We start from the raw sequence: 23205 nt of genomic DNA on the forward strand, positions 1-23205 counted from the left end.
AACAGGTTCAGTTAGTAATGGTAGTTGTAAATATTTATGTAACAGTGTCCAGAGCCTTTTTCACAATAACATAGAGCATAATATGCTTCTGACCTTTATACAGTTTCCCAGGAAATCAATCCCTTAAAGCAAGAAAATAGGCCTCTCTCTAGATCCTGTACTCCAAGGACAAGTCCTCGCTTCAGCCTCAGTGTTTCTCATGCTGGCTCTTTCAGCTAGTCCAAAAGAGATGTTTACCCCTTGGGGAGAGAGATGTCCAGAACTACGTAATAAGATGTTACAGCAACATTGTACAGACTGCTCAGAACTGCACAATTTTTAAGTCTAGTTGGCTAAAGTATCTTAAGATACCTAGACTAGAACAAAAATACAGTTTTTCCGTAATGATCTGAGTCAAAAAATCCAGGCTGTCAGTTTTCTGACAGTGGTTAGCAGGTGAAATCTTGTCTTACAACTGATATCTTATTGCACAACTCATCTCCCAGCTCGGTTTAAAGCTGGAACTGTTTAGCCTAGAAAACAGACTGCTTAAGGTGATTTCATCAATGTAAATAAATATCTGCAGGGAAGGTTTGAAGGAGCTGCAGCCAGACTCTTTTCAGTGCTGCCCTGTGGCAGGACAAGAGGCAATGGGCACAAACAGAAATGCAAGAGTTTCTTCCTGAACATCAGAGAGCGTTTTTTCAGTGTAAGGATGACTGAGCACTGACACAGGTTGGCCAGAGAGTTTGGTGGAGTCTCCATCTCTAGGTGTCCCCGCTTGAGCAGGGGAGTTTGATGAGATGACTTCCAGAGGTCCTTTCCAATCTTAACCATTCTGTGATTCTTTTTCAAGGTCAAGCCATCCTTCTCCACATAGTCTGCAGCCTGCCACTCTTTCAAAACTATCTCCATTAACATTCAGGTTGCACTCTCAGCAGGCGTGGTAGGTCCAGTTCTTCCCAGAGAAGAAATGGATCTTTTCAGCCTAAGCGAGCTCAATGGAATGGTGTATTTATGTATGTTTTTCATGAAAACTTACAGAATTTTCATTTGTCTATGCAGATATCAACCAAGATTTCAATTCCATTGCACTGGACAATTTGTAGCCAGTAATTATCTCTCTATCAGAGAACAGCTTTTTACAAAGGGTAGTAGAGGACAGATACAATTTGTTGGCAGGGGAGTCTCCTCCAGATGTTTAGAGAGCATTGTGGTATTCCATAAATGTGCAATGAGGTTCAGCTTTTTAGCTTGGCATAGCTACCCATAATTGTCTTATATCTGCCTACAAGTTCCAGCAAAAGGATTCAACACCTCATCTCTGACACGCTTCAGGTAAGGCAAACCTCACTTTGGTCTATCCTTTCTAAATTAGAGACTTATATCGGTACAGGCGGCTACTTACTAATTGAATCAGGGCAAAAGTTTAATGTAATTAGGTCTTATAGTATGAGCCTGCCATCTCTGTAAATAAATATTCTGGCTGATGGAAAAGGGGAATGCAATACAACACTCGTCTTTTTCAGTACTGTTAGGCTATGGCTTAGGGAACCATGTGCTTGATAGTGTCTCCTCTTCCAGTAGTGAGGTAGTATCAGGACAGATAATTTTTGTGATTGCTGTTGAGCACCTTTTTGATTTTAAAATGTATTTTTTTCAAAAAGTGGGGGTGGTTACATCTCTTTTGTAAGTACATGGAAGCTTACAGTTGAAGTGGAGTTGAGTTTGCATGTCTAGGCAACTATCTGTCATGTTACGAAGTTCTGGGTAACAACTCAAAGGTTTCTCAGAAAGAGAATTATTATAATGGAACAATATCTAAGCCTTTTAAAATTGTAATTTCTTAGAACTGAGATTCAAACAGTTGGTTTGGGTTTTGGTTGGTTGTTGGTTTTTGCTGGTGGTGTTTGTTTTTTTACCAGAGATAAACTGATATATGTGTTTTAAGCTACCACTAAGTAGTTAGAGGTATCTCTGATGTCAATGCATGTTACAGTAAGAACCTCTGATAAATTGTCACTGTTGGAGGGGATGGTTGCAATGTGGCATTCAGAAACTATGCATACTGGAACAGAACAAAATGAACTTCAAGAAAATACACAAAAGCTATTTTAAGATCATCAATGCTGAACAAGGTTTCATAGGATTATTGTATTATACAGCTGCTGCTGTTAATATACTTGCAAATGTGGTCTCCAAAACTTTTTATTCCTTTCCAAGTTTTGAGTTAAGGTACCTTTATTTTTGAGGGAATTTGTATTAGAAGACGTTCCCAATTTAAAAAAAAAAAAGGTAGATCTATAGAGCTAGAGTCTACGAGCTGGAACTACCTCTTGGGGCGGAAACAATGCAGTATAAGATAGAGAGGCTTTGAAACTGTTTTATTGTTTATGGAAATACGTAACCTTTTTCTTTCATGTTCCCTGCTACTGACTTAAACTCACTGGAACATAAGATTTAGTTGAGTTACACAAGTTTCCAAAATAGCTGAATTAAATCAAGAGCATGTGTACCAAAGTAACTTGTAACAGATGAAAACAGAAAGAGAGAAAAAATAATAGAAAAGGAAATGTGGACAAGCCTGTGGAGTTTGTTACTCATTCCTAAGGAACCTGCTTATCAAACTCAATTAGGTTCCTACATTTCTTTTTGGTAATGCCTTTAAAAACCATCTCTTAAATAAATGAATCCGTCTGAATTTAGTCAGTGATTATGCAAAGACTTCAGACAGCCATGTGTCTGAGTGAATAAAAAGGCTCAATGCATAAAGTCAGGGTTGTACAAATCTTCCAACAGAGGTAAAACTGAAAGAGACACAGATGTGGAACCAAACAAGGAGGCACACAGTAAGGATAGGGTGAAAAAGAAAGGATGAGTTGAGGCAAGCAGAAATCCAGTGAAGCATTTGGCCAACTGGTTATGATGAACAAAGAATGGATAATTGGGGGAACTTTCAATATAATAAAGGATTAGGATTAACCCAATTTAGATAACTGCTGATCGAAAGGGCATGATTGTGCCATAGCTGCCATTATTCTGTATATAATTCTATTACAGGTTAGAGTTGTAAGACAGGGTTTTTAAAGAATTTCAGTTTTCATCCAGAGTAACACTGTGGTTAATCCATTTTCCTGGTAATCTTTCTGATGCTCCCAATTAGAAGATTATCCTAGCATTGCAGATCCCCTCACCTCAAATAGGTGAACATGGTGCCTCCCAAATACAAGTTTAAATCAGTATGCTTTGGGTTAAAATATAAAAATGCTAATTTTATGAGGTATAGCACAGAAAAATGTTGGAGACTACGGTGGGTCCCTGGATTCCCTGACACAGGGCATGGGAACAGAAATTAGCCTTGAAGATATTAAGACCTACCTGTGAGAAAGATGGGAGTAAATGAGTATCTGGAGATATGAAGGTGTACCTGTGAGAGAGAAGGGAGTAAAAGAGTAACATTGATGATAGCAAAAATAGCCAATGAGATGTTACTGCTGTGACTTGTAACCAATAGCGAAGAGACACATGAAATGGTAAAACTGTATAAAAATGCGTTTGTGGCAATAAATGGCATCTGCTACTTTCATCCTGGAAGAATTTGGTCTATGTCGTTTGTTCATCTCAACTGTGACAGAAAAATATAATTGTAGAAGGCAAATGGAGTGCGTGACTGATGTACTGAAACTATTGCAGACAGTGCCTGGCAGCTTGGTTTTACATGGTTTTGCTGTCAACAAAGCTTAGTGAGGATTTTAAATAGTTATGGGCTTCAAAATAAGGTAGAATTGCTCTTTATTAAGCAGTGAATATAAGTCAAGGGTTTAATGGAACACAACCAGTTTAGGTACAGCCAAAATAATGCTTCATAATAAGGAAACCCAAGCATCATCATCGTTTGGATGAGAAGACTTTTGAAATCTAACAGCATTTTCTAGTCCAGAGATTCAGAAATCCTGAGCGTACTTTTCAATGTCTATCCTTTGAATTTCAAACTGTTATTGAAATGCACAGCATTGTGTCTATGTGTGTTTGTATGAAAGAGAGAAAGAAATGGTGCTGTCTGTGTTTCCAAGCCCCATTAATCCCTACAGCACATTCTCCACACAGCTCCAACCCCTTTCCCAGCAAATAAAACAATCTCTTATGATTTCTTCATAAAGCATTTCTTTCTCACGCTTTCTTCTGTTCTCACCTCTGCCTAATCAGTCTTGCTCCAGTGCGAGTTCTCTCACTGCTCCCAGGCCAAAATCAGCTCGGCTCCTCTAGCTTTTCCTCTGTGTGCTCAAACCCTTCTTCTATGCCAGGAAGAACTACATCCAGGAGTCTTCTCCACCATGCTAGGGCTAACATTGTATAAAAAGTAAAGAGAAGGAGGATGAGCAGAGGATTTGCAGAAACTACTTTTCCTGCTCACACTCTCTTTTTTTAATGTTAACTTTAGGATCCTAACTCTGCAGAGGGTTGAGATCTCCCTGATATCTGCAGCAGTTCTGATCTTCTGCTCTTCTCCATGAGGGAAGCAAGGGGGCCCAGACGGTCTCAGATGGCTTGCTTTCAGGTTGGTTGTCATTCACTGCAAAGCTGAAGCTTTCAGTGTCTGCTGCAGCCATGCTCCAAACTCATTTGGCTTGTGGAGAATTTGAAGGAATTTGCAACACTTAAGATTTTCAGGGAAAGCCCAGAGGAAGGTGGTGATGGCTTCACATAAGTTTGTCTCCCTTTTGAGACAGCATTATTTGCAATAATTCAGGAAGTACTGTGCAGCAATGAGTGACCCAGGGAACTGAGCAGGGAATGGTCTTCCCTGGGGATCTCTCTTGAGATCCATCAACCCCTGGATTTTATTACTGTTTGTTCCATGATACTGTCACCTTCTGAGCTCAGAACAGAATGTTTCAGCTGAGCAATGAGTTGAAGAGATAAAGATTGAATATGAGGTTTTGATGTGACATAAAATATAATGATAACTAATAGCCACAGAAGAGTGTACACTACAGTGTTCTTGTTACAATGATGCACTAAAACTTTGGAAAGTCTGGGACCTGTCAGAGAGTTTCTGCATGATTTCAAAAATAAGGATATTTACCACTCTATCTGCATCACCCTCTATATAACCTGTAATTCTCAGAGTAACAGTACAATGTTCCTGCTGTGCATGGAGTGGGATTGACTGAATCCAGAAAATAATGAAAGGAGCTAACCAAACCAGTGGAAAAAAAAGCCAAACAGGTGGACAGGACCCAAGTCTTACTCAAGTACAGTGAAGTGCCTTTGTCTGGACTATTTCCAGATGTTAGATGTAAAGCCAATGCTTTGTCTTGGAAAAATGAAGTGCTTGGAGCTCATATCTGGGAAGGAGGGATCTGTTTTCAAGTCTCCACTCTGACTCAGGTAGGGCAGGCCAGTAGCATGACATGAGTGCCATCTACACAAGGTTCATGAGCAGGTCACCACAGTCACTCTTGAAACTGTTTCACTGCTCATAAATTATTAACTTGGCCGTGAGGTGGGGATCTATTACTCTCTTGCTTGATGAATCACTATGTGTGTAAATCCTTATGTGGATTTAGCTCTTATGGAATGACTAAAATAAGAAGAGAAACAATAGTCTGGTACTTGGATGGCAAGTAACCAGCAGTGTGAAGAATTGCTGTCACAGATGTCATTGAGTTAGCTTTCTTGGAACTAAACATTTCATGGTTCTCAAACACTATATAACATCTTGGTATCAGACGAACTTGTCCCATAGTGGAGCCTTTAGCCCTGAGAAAGGTAAGCATGTTCCCATATGATGTACGGGAATAGTTAAATACATAGCTAGGAGAACTCCCTTGGTCTTTAGAAAGGAATTTTCCATGCAAGCTTGCAAAAAAAAGCACAGAAATTAAAAGAGCAAAGGATAGTTGTAGAAATATGACTGACTCACGCAGGCACCTGTTTCCACACAGCAGTTGGCCACAAATCCTTCTGCAGAGACAGACCTCTACATTTCACTTTTCTGTTTGTGGAAACCAGAGACAACTCAAAACAGCTAGCAGGTTAGGGAAGTCACTTGGGTCAAAGTGACACAGGTTCATATTTCTGTGTGATTCCAGTTAAGGGATTGAAGTCTGTATTACAGCAAATGCTCCAGCTCATGAGCTAAATATTTGTTGCAGGAATAGAAAGGAGGAGAAAGGGACCTGGGGGTCCTAGTGGACAGCAGGATGACCATGAGCCAGCACTGTGCCCTTGTGGCCAGGAAGGCAAATGGCATTCTGGGGTGTATTAGAATGGGGGTGGTTAGTAGGTTGAGAGAGGTTCTCCTTCCCCTTTACTCTGCCCCGGTGAGACCACTTCTGGAATATTGTGTCCAGTTCTGGGCCCCTCAGTTCCAGAAGGACAGGGAACTGCTGGAGAGAGTCCAGCGCAGGGCAACAAAGATGATTAAGGGAGTGGAGCATCTCCCTTATGAGGAAAGGCTGAGGGAGCTGGGTCTCTCTAGTTTGGAGGAAACTGAGGGGTGACCTTATTAATGTTTATGAATATGTAAAGGGTGAGTGTCACGACGATGGAGCCAGGCTCTTCTTGGTGACAACCAATATTAGGACAAGGGGCAATGGTACAAACTGGAACACAAGAGGTTCCACTTAAATATGAGAAGAAACTTCTTCTCAGTGAGGGTAACAGAACACTGGAACAGGCTGCGCAGGGGGGTTGTGGAGTCTCCTTCTCTGGACACATTCCTGTGTAACCTCAGCTGGGTGTTCCTGCTCTGGTGGGAGGATTGGACTAGATGATCTTTGGAGGTCCCTCTCAATCTCTAACATTCTGTGATTCTGTGAAAGGAGTGAGTCAGTGATTGACCCTATAATTCATTATTGAAGGTATGGGGGATGTGAAAATGTGAATTTAAGATCCATTCCCATGAATGTTAAATAGTTATACCAAGTGGGACAAGTGTACCTGCAGAGCTTGAAAAATACTTGCCTCAAGGTACCTAGTAGCACCACTTCAGGAGGGGCAGAGGTTTCAAACCTTCACCCCAAATCCTAAGTGAGCATCTGCTGAATAGCTTGTACCAATTTTGAGAACGTCACTAGCCTCTAAATTGGAGGACTGAGGTACCTATGGAGAGATTGCCACTGCAGAGCCCTGAGGATGCCAGCTGCGATGCAGAACTGCAGAGCATGGTTAAGCTCTGCTGAGCTCAGTTAAATTACATCAGACCTGAATGATCTATTTTAAAGGATGTAGCTGTACCTACAGCTGGAATGACTGTACAGTACCATTACACAAAGAAGTGACGTGCAAAAAGAAAGTCAAACTGTGGGTGGGTGAGCAAGTTTCTCACCTGTAATCACCCACACCATTTGCTTTACAGTAAAAGGCAGTTGTCAGACACTGCCAATAGGAGCTGTGTCTCCCAGCCTTGCCCTCCCTTATCGTATTTCCGAGCAAGGCCAGCTGATTAAGCAGGGTCTGGTGTGACTGACCTTGCATCTGGTTTGAGACCTGCACAGTAATCTGTTGACTCACTAACAAACACAGATACTAACTTTTGAGTTTGTAGCCATAGATGCCTACAATCAGATGGGCATGGCAGGTCTAATTTAGGTCTGGTTAGTTGTCTGTTAATTCACTTTACAGTTCAGCACGCTCTAGCCCAAGACAGGAGGGTTGCTGAACCATGTGCACAGACACACATAGCAGTACATAATAAGGTAAGAACAGGATTTTGAATGTAATAGGTTATGTATATGAGAAACGGTGAAGTATAGTACAGAGGAAATATAGGATCATGTTGTAGGAACGTGTGTTTCTGGAGTAATTCAAACCTTATCTGCAAGAGGAAGTATTTGCCAGTTAACTTCAATTGGTATTACTATACCAGGAAACTCTCCCAACAAGTACAAAGCTTGTATTGCTTTCCCCAAGGAAACAAAGGCTTATCTTGTTGGAATAACTGCTGTACTCATTCTCTGGACCAACACAGGCTGGGAAATCTTGAAAGGAGGAGTAAGACCTCTCTTTAGCCTTTCACTTCTCTGTAATTCAACTTTGCTAATTGTGAAGTGGAATTAATGTTCCTTATTCTGTAGCTCCCAGAAATACTGAGAGAAGTGACTATTTAAGATATATTTTTTAGAAATAAGATCTCTAATGCCCTCCACTAACGTGGCAGAGTGCTGTTAGCATGCTATGAACACCCACACAATCCTTTAAACTAGGTGGTGTCTGTGGCTGGTGGCAGCATCCATGCAGCTGTTGAGGAAAGTGAGAAGTGGTCTGCATGGCTGCCAGTTTCTCAGTGGTAATCTAGTTCCCATTTCTGTGGGACAAAAGATGTCTGAGTGCACCTGAAGCTTCATCAGGCATGTCATGCTAAGCCCTAGCTGGTGCCTGTAGACATGCAGTCCTGAATGGGAAGCAAAAACCAGCTTTGGTAAAATCATTTGGTGTACAAGAAACCTGGGGAATGACTGCCACTGCACAGATACCACAGGGCAGTTCCAGCCTTCCCTTATCTCTTTCATCTGTAAAATCTTGTTTCTGCTTCTCCTGGTCTTTAAAATGCTTATTTTGACTGAAAAGGGCACTGTAATGTTGCAGATTGACTTATACTAAAGATTAGGCAAAGAACTCACCTCATCCAATATTAGGCATCTATGTATAATTTAATCAAAGGCACTTCAAGGATATGATTTCTCTGACTCATTTTTAGGATAAGATGAATATCACCTGAACAGTGTGTAGGTATTTCATTTGCTTGTATAGGAGGCCTTTTCATTGTGTACATTGAGATGTCAGACAAATCACATACTAGAGGTCTTTACCCATCCTGCATTTAGGCCTCTGATCATTCTTCTTCTGTGTTGATGGAAATAAAATAATGAGTTTTGCTTTTATTTTAGGTCAGTTTCACATTTTGGTTTTCAGGCACTTGGCAGCTGTGTTATGTTTGGTTTGCAAACACTCCCAGAGAATGGCTCAATCCAAGCCAATTATTTTCTTTACAAAGAGATAAAGACTCAAACATTTTTCTTTACTCTCGGATTTTGTAAAACAGTTTTCTGGTTTTCTACCCCAAAATGTAAGCTCCGGGTTCAAACTACTTATTTCTGTGCCCTATGTTTAAAGATCTCCTTCCACACTTCACCCAGGATTTTTGTGGGGTTTTCTGCTTGGTTTTCATGCAGGTGGAAGCTTTTTTAAAACCCTTCTTTCACAGTCCAATCATTTTGGGAGTTTTAAAAGGCATGGATATGTATACTTCATGCAACATAGGCACATGGACTAACTCTGAGCTGTTCCTACCTAAGCTGGTTCATCTGAACAATGCACAGCAGCTGTCTTTGGAGAAACTAGCTTTGGTTTAGAAGCAGCAGGCTTCCTTGGAAAGACCCTTCCTCCCAGGTGCTGCGCTGCACTGCGTCTGTTGTGTTTGTGCTGCAATCCACAATGCTGCTGGACTGTGTCTCTGTGCCTGTGCTCCACTGAGCAATGTGGACAAGCCACCAGCCATCACTAGACAGTGCTATCACTCCCGCTTCCTTATTACGCAATGGAGAGTGCTGTTCTTAGGAGCCACCAAAGAGGAATCATAGGGAGTGTTTAAAGCCAGCACTGACTGTAAATTGTTTATAAACACCAAGTCTCACTTAAGCCAATTTCCCATTGAGAAGTTCTCAGGTAAACTGCAGATCCAATGTGTACACTTCCTTCCTCTCATAAAAGTCTAGAGATCAAGATAAGGGAAGAACAGTAAATATATGCCAGATTCTTGATGAGATAAATGAACGTATTGTGATTAAAGGTAATGGATCATATCTTCAAATGATGTAAATTTGTACAAGCTGATGTCACCCAAGAATGTAGGCCTACAGTCATATTTTCAGTTTGAATTGAAAGTTAACTTATAAATGTGAGAGATTTAGAGAGCAAGTCAGTCAGAATTGTCCAGTGTTTCTCATTCTGGAGGCTATATAGGAACTCTGGGCTCTTTCCACATAATCAGCAAGTCAAGAATAGTTGTGACTTACATGTTTCTGGTGCAGGAGGGACACCTCAGATTTCCACTCCCACTTTTCCTTCTCCTTTGTAGATGCAGCAGCTACTACATCCCTTGAAGCAAAAGAGGCTTCCTGTGACACAAACGACGCTCTGGATCTGGACAAAACCACTTACCTCTTTGAAATAGTTTGGTGTGTCTATACTGTTGTTGATGTTCAAGGAATGTCTAATGTGGAGTGTGTGGATTCTCATTTGCACAGTATAATCTAACTATAGGGGTGCTTATAGGCAGCCCAAGAGCCACTTTCAATCCATTGATGAGTACATCTGTATCATGGACAGTTTCTTCTTTTTTAATCAAATTGTTTTAAATTATATTTACCTGACTACGTAAGTTAGTACCCAGCTGTTAAGAAGCTGGACAAACCAGCTTTGTAATGTTGGTTTCTCCAGCCTTTCTGAAGGCAGAGATACGAGTTGCAGTAATGTATCTGTTTTGATTCTTTCTTGGTTTTCTATGTCACATATAGAGACTGTTGAAAGGTTTTACTGCCCCATATTTTTTGACCATGGATAATCAAGACTGCGGAGAATAAGGCCTGCTTGATGTCTCTATATGCATAAGAAAGATATAGGAATTCTAGCACCAGCAGAGATGAAGAAAGCAGGGGAGAAAGAATCAGCTCAAAGCTAACACTATCAGACACCGAAAGCAAATGACATCATTTGTGGGAACTTTTTTTTTTTAAGAGACGCATTAAATGGTTTATCCTCTTCTATGTCTTCAGCTGAAATGTTTCCAGTCTTTTTCTATAAAGATCATTTTCTTCACCATATTGGAGAATGCAGAAATCAACATGTTGGGCTGGTTTAATTGCTGCTGCACTAAACAGCAGACCTCTGGCATTAATGGAAAGTGCCAATTTAATTGAAAAGAACTAATTTTCCATTTCCTGGATCTGTGAAACATGATTTTAAATATAAATGGGAACCATACCCAAGGGGATGATCCAGATTGATTGATTCAAATTAACATCAGTGTCTGAGTGAATGCACTTGTGCCAGTTTCTAAGTGATTTTTAAGTTGGATAAATTGAGAAGCAGAGAAAGAGATGAATGAACAGGTGAGTGGGTGAGATGTGAGCATAGTGCAGAAGTCAGGGTTACCTGAACAGAAGAGAGCACAAATGGAAGGAGCTGCTGGATGCAGGAGTGCATCTTAGGGCACCAGGGCAGTGACATTTTTAAATCCATCCTTCTTCTCTTGATCAGCCCACCGAAAGATAAGAAATGTCCCTGGGGCCTGAGATAGGTCCCTCCATTGACACATGCTCTGCTTCGCGGGGAAGGAAGCCCCTCTCCACAGGGCAGCGGAGGTGTTACAGAGCCATATATCCAGTATCTGGTGTTCTGAGGGCCCTGCCGAGGATGCTCTGGGTAATGCAAGTCTGGTAACCACGGAACAGCTAATCAGAGGTGAGGCAAAGTAACACCAGTGGCAAAGTGCATTGAAGTTGATGGAGCAGTGATGAAGTCTCATTCACTGCGTCTTCTTGCAGAGTTTACAAGAGGTATGAAGTGAAAGTGTGCAGCAGTATTGTCCAGCTTTAAATGATGTAGGTTATCCAGGCTGTAAAATACTTCATTTTCCTTTCAATGGCTTTCATACAACAGCCATAAACATGCCTATCTTTCCCCACTGCTCCATTTATTGCTGCCAGTCACAGGCCTGCTGTTATCCCACTACTTATAGTTACTAGTTTCAGCAGCTCTGAAACAAGGACAAAACACCCTATTCATTGCAGCAGGCATCTGGGAATTTCCACAACCTTCAACATCACTGTTTTTCCCCTCTCTTTATATATATAGCCTTTTGCAGATTTGCAGCAGAAAGGTTACCTGATCCAGGTTTTTCCCTGTCTCTGATGGGAATTTATGTATAATGTGGGATGACAGGAGTGCTCATGAAAGTTAGGAGCGGTACAAGCTGTCTTGCTGTTTTGGGGGAAGTCATATGTACTAGAGATTCAGGTTTATTACCTTAAGGTGATTTGTGAATGCTGGGCTATGTTTGCCCTTTCAGTATTACAGAGATGCCCACAAGAACTGGCCTGTATGAACTTTTGTATTGTACTGTTTTTCATGAACACCAAATTATGCATGGGTTAGTTTGTTATTCCTTGGTCACTCATGCATACTTGTACAGGCAAGCTAGATACCGATTTGGATTGTACTTTCTGTTATAAAAGCATGCACAGCTATATGTAAACCTACACCAAAAGCATCTGCTTTCATATACTAAATCTCAGCTTTTTCTTTGCCTGCATTACTTGAGGCAGAACATGTCTTGCGTTAACCTCATACATGGGTTGTAGGGAAACCAGTGCAAATCAGTGAACTGGGTCGTTAGCTGGTGGTTTAGAGGTCTGGATTCTGTTATCTGTTTTTATTTTGACCTGTCGATTGACCCTGGGATCTCTCTTTCTTCATCTTGTCTATTCAAATTGATGGGTTTCATTCATAGTCTGTACTGGATACAAGTACTCAAGACAAAGGAATCAGGGTTTCAGGATAGGTCTGCATTGCAGTGTTCAGCTGTGCTCCTGCCTATGCATTTGCCTAAACCCTCTACTGTGTCTGCACAAAAATCTTGTTTGCATGGCTTGGATTATATGATAAAATTCAAGCTATTCCCAGATGCTAATCAGTGGATTTCTGAGAATGCCTTTTGTTATGTATACTTGGGTTGAAAAGAACTGTTGACTAAAATCACTTGTATACTGGAGCTCCCCCACACCAGCTCCCCATGCACCCCCCTTCCTCAAGGAAGCACAGTAGCTGCTGGTTACATCCAAGCAGGAGCCAGGTGAACACAGCAGGCACCAATATAATTTATAAGATACATAACAGTTTCCCATTTCCTTGCAAGCCACACAACCATCATCATCCAGTTATTGGCCAGTGTACCTGACTCATGTACCCAAGTGACGAGTCCCAGTGTGACTGGCTGTGGGGATTTCCAGGCTGTCTCCCTTTCTTCTGCCCTCTCACTTGCATGAATGGTGGAGATGCTGTGCCAGGGCAGGGCACCTGTGAAGTCCTCCCAAAACCCTCCCATCAGACTGAGACCCACCCCAGAGTGAGTCCCGTGTGTTACCTGAGTTGCTTCAACCATTAGCAAAGAAACCTACTGATTCAGTATAAAGGCCTTTTACCTCTCAGACTTTGGGATATGAGTGTTACCAAGTGTTTCACACCCTGTCTAATCCATGACTGGTGCTGTTTTGAGTCTCATTTCTAGGCATGGCAGGACAGGATTTGCTGTTATTCCACAAATTTCTTAACACTCCAATCATATTTTAAGAGCATAAGATTCATCACTCTTGCTATTATGCAGTTTTTGTCAATAATTATGGCTGGCAAATATCAAGTATTTCGTGTCTGAAAATTAACATTTTTACTGACTCTAATATCGCAGCTAATGTATGAGGTTACTCACTTTCCCTGCTCCAAAGCTGTGATTGTTGATGATAGTTCTGCTGATGAGAAGAAATGTAGGAAGACCCACCTAACTCCCTTTATCTGTCCACAAATGTTGCTGTTTCCTGACAATGCCATTAAGTAGGGGCCTCAATAATTTAAGATACAAATCTGACCAGTGATGTGTTCTGTCCTTGAAACAAACATCTGTTATTCACCATAGTAAATGAATCACTCTTTCCAAAGTAATTTGCCCATTGGATTATAATTTAACCCTTATCAGGAGTGTGAACCAGGGACCTGAACAATGACAGTTAAGGAAAGTTAAGTGTTGTTTCCTTATTCCTCGCAAGTGGTTGTGCAGAAAATCAATAATTGTAGCTTTTGTTCAGCATGTCTACTCATAAACTCCTATCCTTTTTCTGCTTCCAACCATTAAAAATTACAGCATCCAAGAAGGACTGACTGCTCCTACAGAAAAGGGTGGAGAGCCCAAATCCTTTACCTCACAGGTAACTGGCAGTGCATGGCAAATTGCACAAGGATTGGGCTGCTAAGTTCTTCCAAAAAAGAAACATATCTATTAAACTGACTATCAGGTGTCTTGCATTTTGTGGGTGCTTGGAATAATGGTTGAAAACAAAGTCTGGAAACTCAGATCATGCTAGCTGTAATTCTGTTGACATCAATGCGATCAGGATTGAGGTCACTATTTCTTGACTTTTTGTAGGTCACAGAGCCTTTTGCAGCTGTGATAATTAAGCCTCAGAGCAGTTCTCTGAAATGTTTTTCATCACAGTTATGCACTGAGTTCAAGACTTTTTTTAAAACTAATTTTCAAGATACCGAGAATTAATTTTATTTCCTTTTTGTCTCTGCTGCAAGTCCACATCATCTCCTAGGAGACTGGCTGGCTGTAAGTGACCTGAAGGCCACAAATTAGATGCTACAGGTAGGAGTAAGACCAAGAAGTCTTGTCTCTATGACTTGTAGACTTAAAATATTGCTTATTCAGCAATGTGTTTTTCAAACACTTGTGATCCAGATTTCTTTAAAGAGACACATCATGACACTTTTTAAAAATGTTAGCCTACTCCCATGCTTTGTAAACACTTTTCATTCTGTTTCGTAGGTCAGATCAATTCCAATACACAGACAAGCTGGTCATGGGAAGAAAACAATTCATTAACCTCAAACCAGATGTAACTGGTGAGATTTTTAGTTACAATTCTGTCAATGAAAATTAAATTACAATCAGATGATGTTACAAACACCTTGCATAGAGATTTGCTTGGGGTGAAATTTACCCAATGTAGACATTCACATCTGAATGGGGTACTAACTGTTCCTGTTAAATAATGGAGAGAAAAAAAGGTATGGCTAGGGCATGATTTAATTTCATTCTTAAATTGCTGGTGAAAAGACAGCAGATAAATCTCACTATAAAAGTATTTATTTCCATTAGGTATAAGGTGAGCTTAGCATGACTACCTCAGATAGAGATTCACATCATAAACATCTGAAGTTGATGAGATCCCACACAAAATGTGAGTACAAAGGCAGAGGTCACCCTGTGAAGTGAACTCTGTTGTGCCAGAGCCCACAGTCAGAAAAGAAATTATGTTTCCAGGATTCTGGAAAAGGCACCGCTTTCAAGACCAACAGTCAGAAGCTCTAGTGCCTGAAAGAAGCTTGCACTTAAAATGCCAATAACAGGATTTGCAAGATACTTGCCAGAAAAGCAAGGTATGGAATAGGCAGAAGGGTCTCTGGTTATCCACCAAGCTGGTTAATTGAAAAAGAATAAAGGTCAGCAAGATAAGGCCATGCAGGAGCCTAGCAAAAAAAAGCCCTTGAATCAGACTACGGCATGTTCATGAGACTGATACACCCAGCCTGTAAATGCCTCTGTGTCAGTCGTGCAGGCAGGAAGGCCCTGTGGGCACTTGCATGTGTGAGGATGTGATGTTCCCCATAAAAGTGACAATTTTTACTCCCTGTCCACACTCTTAATTAGTCGTATTCCAAGGGCACTGAGGCAGCCTGAATGGGATCTAAGGTTCCCATGGATTCCTGTGCTCCAGACTGCCATTTCCATCTCCCCATCTCCTCCATATCCCAGATTTCAATCTCTTCTCCGTATAGTGATTTCTGTGTCCCAGAAGGAACAGATGACTAGCAAATATTTCATCTAAAAGGAAGCTCCTGTACTTTTCCCCAGGAGAACAGAAAGCTCCCATTTGTAGTCACCATAGCCTTGCAGACAAAAATGGCTGTAACACTTGTTGTGAGGCTGGCTAGGTGCTAGTGCTGCTAGCTCGTGCTGAGCTCTTTCATGCCACAGCTACACTGCTAACATCCAAACAAATACCTGCCAGCTCCCACGCCAACAAGTCTACAGTTAGCTCAAGCAGTGCTACTAGTTCCAGTGGCTACAGCTCAGGCGTGTGCGGAGGTTGCTGCCTGTAGGTTTGCAGAAACTGTAAGCCCAGCCTGGCAAAACAGGAGCAGGTGAAGTCATGGGGACAGGCGAAGCTCTGCTGGTGAAGCGCAGCTCTGCTGCTAAAACTGCATCAGCACGAGAGACTTCTGATGGCATGGCCATCTGGTTCAGGGACCCAGCCGTGCCACACTAGGCAGAGGGCTAGGCGTGAGATCTGCCCATCAACTATAGTGGTTCAGCAACCTAAATGATCTTGCCCACTGTCTTCAAAACCAGTATGAGCTGAGTTCCTCTGATATTCCAGAGAAATCTCGCCACTGTAGCAGGCCTTTCATATACCCACATAAGGACAAGAGTAGTTGTCACTACTAGGCGAGGAAGGTCTAAGTTGTCACAGTAGGTCAGAAAAGGTCTAAGCCAATAGTTCCCAAATGCCGGACTTGTGGGCCATGCTGTGAAAGTGAGACCTGATGCAAGGATTGCCATGCAAGCAAAGCGTCTGCTGCAGCTGTTCTCGTGGACAGAGATGGGCATGGTACTGAGCACACAACGTGACCTGGGATCCAGCTGCAGACCATGCACTGGGGTCCCAATCAGCGTTTTTTGTTATTATTTTCGGACACCAACAGAACTCTTGCTATCCTGGAGTTCTGACCCCACAGGCTTTAGCTGACTTTTTAAAGTCATAATTAAGAAAACAGGAGGGAAAAAAGAAAAACAGTAGGTCAAAACCTGTGTGTATTCCTTAGGAACCATTACTTCAGTGAGAGACTGTTAGCGCTATGAGAGGGAGACTTCCTGAGCGCTACAGAGATTTGTCTGTTAACAAGAACTTTATGAAATGTTCATTATCACCACCTACCTACCAGGGGAGCTAACAATTTCACACCCTTTTTATTCTTAGCTGCACATTATACCCTCTTAACAACATCTTAAAAATAACTGCAGGAAGAACTGAATCACACATAATTTGAACAATTAGAACTGACAAGCTGTTTTTCTCATCTAGTAAAATATGCCCATTTGGCATACTTTGCTGTCTAGCAGAGCTCTTTTATTCACACCACTGCAGTCTCTAAGAAAGACAAGCTATTGTTATTCCATTGAAGAAATGAACATCTGTGCTTTCAACAAAATTAATATATTGAACGCACCAGAGTTATTTTATAGACCCTGAATTTATTGTTAGGAAGCAGACCCAGGAAAACTGAAGACACGAGGCCAAGCAAGTGAGTCCTTGTGAAAGGCCTCTTTCCTTGGTCCGCAGAGTTAGCCAGACAAAATGAATCAGCCCTCTTGCGTGCAGCATTTCCTATTTATAAACTGGGCTTTGTAATGACATTTGGTCATCCACTTGATAAATCTTTAAGCAGTTTGAGAAGGTAGCACACTCCATGTCAGAAGTGGCATAGCTGATCTCTTGACAAAGTTCAGGTTTCTTGCTGAGCAGCCTAAAAAGGCAGGTAAGTGGTTAGTGGGTCAAAAAAAAAGTCAGGTGACTTAATGCTTTGAAAAATCCTAGGAAGTAGATTTCCATAGCTGAATGCATTTACATCTTTGGCCTCTGTTACCCCGTAACTGCCTGGTTCCTTGGCGACAATGACAAGATTTTACTAGGAAATAAATCTTCTGGCACATGACCATTGCCGAAGAAGGCTAATTAGAGCTGAGGGAGCTGACAACACGCTAGTTTGTGATGTTGTGTCTCTTCCCATAGGGAAAAGAGGTGATAGAGCGCTGAAGCACCTCTTTTTACTAGATCCTTATTTCTGATTTTTGCATAGTGGTTAGCTTCTTGCCTCCAGACATCTCTGATCCACTGCTCTACTCTGCTCCTACCACCTGTCACATACACAGCTTATCTCATCCCACCCTCTTGGATGGTAATGGGAGGTTAATTATCCAGTGATAGACAGCATGACTCCCTTCTTCTGTCTCTCTGGGCACTGACAAGGTGCTCATAATTGTCATATCTACTTCAAATAGCATGCTAGGTAATTTAGGAGCTGAAAAATGCTGTCTATTTGTGACCAACAAATCCCATTCTTTTCTGCTTGATCCAAATCTTTCTTTCATTCATCTTGTTTTCTAGAAGCAAATCAAACATGCTTTCATTGTGCACTCTATTAGCAGAAAAGCAATGTCTAACTCTTAAAAATGTGGTGTTGTTTTCCTGTCCCCTTCTGTTCCTTGAGACTAAGTAATCTCTTGTGAAAAATCTGACCCTATTATGATGGAACTGTAAGCTCAGAAGAAATCAATAAGTGTCCGCTTGCTGCTATGCCAAACCAATCTGGATAATGCACATCAAAAAAGATAAGACTGATCAGTTTCCATGGTCCCAAAGGGAGAGAGCTTAGTGCATTGTTCTTCCTTGCCTAAACTGTAATGACTACAGACAGGGGATCTGCCTGGTACACAGAGTTTCTGCCTTTCCACAAATCATTAATCTTATTCATCTTAATTCTTCACAAGGGAAATCTTAATTTGATGCTCCAACAGGTAATCCTGTTAGTACTTTGGTCCTGTAATGTAGTATTAGTAGAGCTGAACCTCTGAAACACCGAAGATCCTTCATTCTCAGTGTGGGCAATGGGAACCAATAGTCCCAATTACTTTGCAGGGTCAGATTGCAGTTAATTCATTCTGACAATTAGAGCTTGTCCCCTCAGCATAATCCTTTTTTTTTTTTTGGTTATTAGATGTAGAATTCTAGTCTTCTTAGCTATTAAAAAAGTGTACTTAAATGCAGGTGAATTTGAAATTAGGTGTTTGATTCTGTATGTGGTTTGGGAGATGTGGGAAGGGGGACTGCAGGCTTTGCGTCCAGAAGGAACTGGCTGCAGGAACAGGGAAATGAATGAAGTTACCTGACGTAGTTGTAGAATGGAAGGGATTTGAAAAGTAATTATTTATAAAGCAGTGAGATTCTCAGTCTAGGCACTGAATGCATGTAGGAAGCAACCCTGTCTTGGGCAGCCACACTGACTTGGTATACCTGTCTCTAGCAAGGAATATATATTAACAGCACTGTTACTAGGAATAATCAAGGCAGTTTGCCTCAGGAACACTGTTTCGGGCAATAGCAGCCTTCCTGCCTTCTCTTCAGTTGAAGCAAGTCATGATATACAGGTGTACCAGCCACAACCACTGAAGCTCTCCAGCAACTGGATTACAACCTCGGCTGATGCACAAAGGATTGAGCAAAAGCTACACCTACTCTCTACCATATATATTCTACAAATGGCTTGAATTTGTTAAAAAAAGTAAAAATTCCCCTGTGTCATATTTCTAATCTGCATAGGGCTGTGAAATCAGTGTCTATTGCTTGTGCAAATCAGTGCTTGTGAAATCAGTGTCTATTGCAAACGACTTATGATTTTGTGGGATAACCTAAACACTGAAACCCATGGCACAAATTATCTCAGGTTCAGTTTCCACTGAATCCTAAGAGCTTGTGCTGGTAGAGCTTGTGCTTACCTCCTGATCCCTGTTGCAGCAGCACATTCCTATCTACATCTGCCCTGAACCATTAACTTGGGTCCCAAAGAGGCAGTAGGGTGCCAAATTCACAAACCTGGTAAAGCTCACTCTACAGCTGTGTTATTAAACATCTGTGTTTTCTTTTTTGTTGAGCCACCGTCTGGGGAATGAATTAAGAGTTGTTGAGTTTGTGTGGGTTTTTTTTCCCTGTATAATTATTTTTTTATATTAACTTAATTTTTAAAAAGGAAAAATATTTGCCGTTATGTAAGGAGTAATCTGACAAGTAACAGCCCAGCAAGAGACCCATCTGTTTGGGTCCATAGCTCTCTTTTCTGCAAACATTCACGTCCACAGCCTTCTGCTTTCTTTTCTCTCACAAAACTTTTTAATTGAAATTACAGCAGAAACAGTCCAGATTTTTGGAAGTGAAAATTCATTGCAGAGCTTAGACACCCAAACGTCCCCTGATAGGGCAGGAGACCTGGTTGTGGGGAACCAAGAAAAGGCTAAAGATCTGATTTCCTTCTTTTCCTCAGTCTTTGCTGTCAGTTTGCCTTTAGCCTCCCAAAGCTGCATGCCTTGTGGCTGAGTTTGGAGACAAATATTGCTAATGGCAGGGGAAGATTAAATCAGAGACTGCGTAAGCAAATGCATCAGCATAAGCATGGGGAAACGTACAAGTCCTTGGGATGGGATGGCATGGATCCAAAGGTTCTGCGGGAGTTGGCTGATGTCATTGTAAGGCCACACACTATCATATTTGAAAGATTATGGGATGAGGTCCCCAATGTCAAGTAGAAAGGCAAATGTCACACCTGTCTCCAAGAAAAACATGACAGAGGATCTTTCTTAGCAATAAAGTTGCCAGCAGGACAATTCCCTCAATTTGGTATTCATGAGGCTGTATTTGGTGAACTGCGTCCAGCTTATAGGAGGGAGTCCAGCAGAGGACCACAAGGATGATTGTGGGAACATGAGATGGGAGGAAACACTGAGACAACAAGGTTTGTTGAGCCGCAAAAGCTAATTGCCATCTTCCACTACCTATGGGGGGGTTATAGATGAGACAGAGACAGATTATTCTCAAACATGCATCAGGAAAGGTGCAAGAGGCAATGGACAGTAAGGGAAAACTCTGACTCGATATAAGGAAGGAAAATTTCATCCTGAAAGTGATTGTGCACTGGAACAGGCATCCAGAGAGGCTGTGGAGTCCCAGTCCTGGGAGGCTTTCAAAACTCAGCTGGTCAAGGCCTTGTGCAACCTCACCTAACTTTTAAGTTAGCCCTGCTATAAGCAAGTAGTCTAGTCAGATGGCTTCAGGGATGCCTTCCAGACCTAATTAGTCTGTGATTCTGCAACTCTATCTGGTCCGTAGACCATTTCATGGGCTTTCGTTCCTGCATGTATTGCCAAAGAGCAAAAGAGAACAGGACAGTCAGGAAAGTATACATAACTGTAAAGTCACGAAATAATTCCCTTACTTCATTAGAAAAAACAAGGAAAGTAAAATACTTGCTTAAATGGACCAGACTCTATTCTGTTCTAAGCTAACTGGTATTTGAAAAATTATGATTCCAGATAAAGGACATTGGTACTACCACTTACTATAAAAGTGAGAGTGTTTCGTGAGACACTTTCTGGCTTTTTAGCAGTAGGCTAAATTTATTTGCAATTACTGGAATTTCTTCCAGTGTTTCTGAGTGCTTTCAAATGCAAGGAAGTCCAAAGTGATGCCGCTGATGGCTCAGTGAGGAGATCGTGACTTCTGGTATGTGGAATGCAACATCATCTGACACATCTGTGTGCTGGCCTTCTGCTGGGATATTCTTTTCCTGCAATCTCAACATTGCATTGCATCATCAGCCAAAGCTGTTTTCTTTAACTCCTAAATTTAACAAGTGTCTAAAACCTCCAAATCCACATAAAAGATGCTAAACTCTAAAAATTCTTCTGACATCTTCTTTTGATGCTGGAGTTCATTCATCTTAATATCTTTCCACTATGAAAGTGAATATGCTGAGGAGAAGAAAATTAACATGAGAGACAGATGAACACTTATTGATTAAAAACACTGCTCCTTAATGCACTTTTGTTTGGTATGGACATTTACCAGCAAGCATCATCTCATTAAAATAGTGCAGGCAATACCGAGCTATAGCAATGACTTATGGAAAAACCATCTGCTTGCATGACATTTTTATTAACTTTCATGCAGCACACAGTAGTTTCACCACTTTCAATTCCGCTTTCACATTTCCATTCTACAAGAATCTGTAGGAACATCTTGTATGCATTCCCCACCCACATGGAGACATGCATACATATGCTTAGTGTAAAATGGTCCATTAATGGTTGTTATTCATATGCTGTTTGGTCTCATCACATCACAGGTTTTCCAGCTCAGATGGCCAGCCTAGTTACCACAGTGGCAGCACAAGTGTTGTCACACAAGTATTAATTCCCTCAGCAACACTGACAGAAGTGTTAGTGCAAAAGTGAGAAGTTACCTCTCTAGAAACAGCCTGAGTACCTGAAGATAAAGCTAAGTATTTTTCTTCTTCTGAATATGAAAGGGGACCAAACTCCTTCATGTGCCTCAGTGAGTTTCTGGCTTGGCTCTTCTTCCAGACTTGAAGAAAATGACAAACTGAAGGTTCAGCGGGCATATTCCCAATGGTTTTGAATGTCCTGTATCCCTTTCAGCTAGCACTATTAAAAGCATAATAATGGCCTTAGGACACTCTGTTAGGACAGTGTAGATCTGTGTGGTGTCCCAGGTCAGGTCACCTGTGGAGCAGTGCCATGCAGAGTCCTTGCAGCAGCCAGCTCACCTCAGTTTCTCACTGGTGTTTGAACACCGTCCTGATTGCAAGGCTTTTTCCCAACTCCACACTTCCTCCTGTTGGCCAAATCCAAATTCAGTCCTCACTGAGCAGCCTCAGTGCTCACAGCTTCCCATGAAAAAAATCTGCTCCCAAAATGCTGTCATTCTTTTCTGTCATGTGAAGAGCCACTCCCATGAATCTCCCTTGAGAACCTTACACACGCCCTAAATCAAGCTTCGATTCATTCTGCTCAGATAGTGTGCCTGATGACATGATGCTGTATACTCCACCTTATTAATACCCAAACTCTGAGTCTAGAAAAGCCCCTTCAGCAGCCTCATGGACTAGTAATGATTCATCTCTCTAATAAAAGATTAAGTTTTTTCTTGTTCATCTTATCTCTTGGCCCAGAAAGAAGCTACAAACATATTTTGCATCTAAAGCTGCCAAAACCCAGATGTCTTGCACAAGAGCAGCTGCTTAGGACTTCGTCCTTAGCTGGCTGGCAGTGCAATGCTAGAGCAGAGCCCAGTTTCCTCCCCTCCTGGCTGCAGCACAGTTTTGATTACACAGACCCTTGAACCTGCAAGCTCTCATATGACAGTGAGATCTTTGCTTCGCCTCCGATTGGCTTATCAACGTTTTAGTGACATCATTGCCATGCACCTAATCTGGAGATGTCCGACAGCCCCAAAAAGAAAGCTATTCGAGTGGGATACTTACATACCAGGTACATCTGCCAACAGGATGGCTTCCTCAGGTTGAAGGCAGAGGCTCCCTTCTGCAATTCATTTGTGCTACAAACAAGAGCTATCCATTCACTTGTAATGTCCACAGCATCGCTGTGGTCTTATTGACATGACATGCTCTGTAGCTTAAATGTTTCCATTCTTTGCAAGTTGTTTTTGGTTTTTGTTTTGTTTTCCCTCTGACTTATAGAAAATATCACGCCTTCTTATTCCTCCTCCTTCCCCACCTACCTTTTATGTTTCATTC

Source organism: Patagioenas fasciata, chromosome 3 (assembly GCF_037038585.1).
Source record: "Patagioenas fasciata isolate bPatFas1 chromosome 3, bPatFas1.hap1, whole genome shotgun sequence".
Lineage (NCBI taxonomy): Eukaryota > Metazoa > Chordata > Aves > Columbiformes > Columbidae > Patagioenas > Patagioenas fasciata.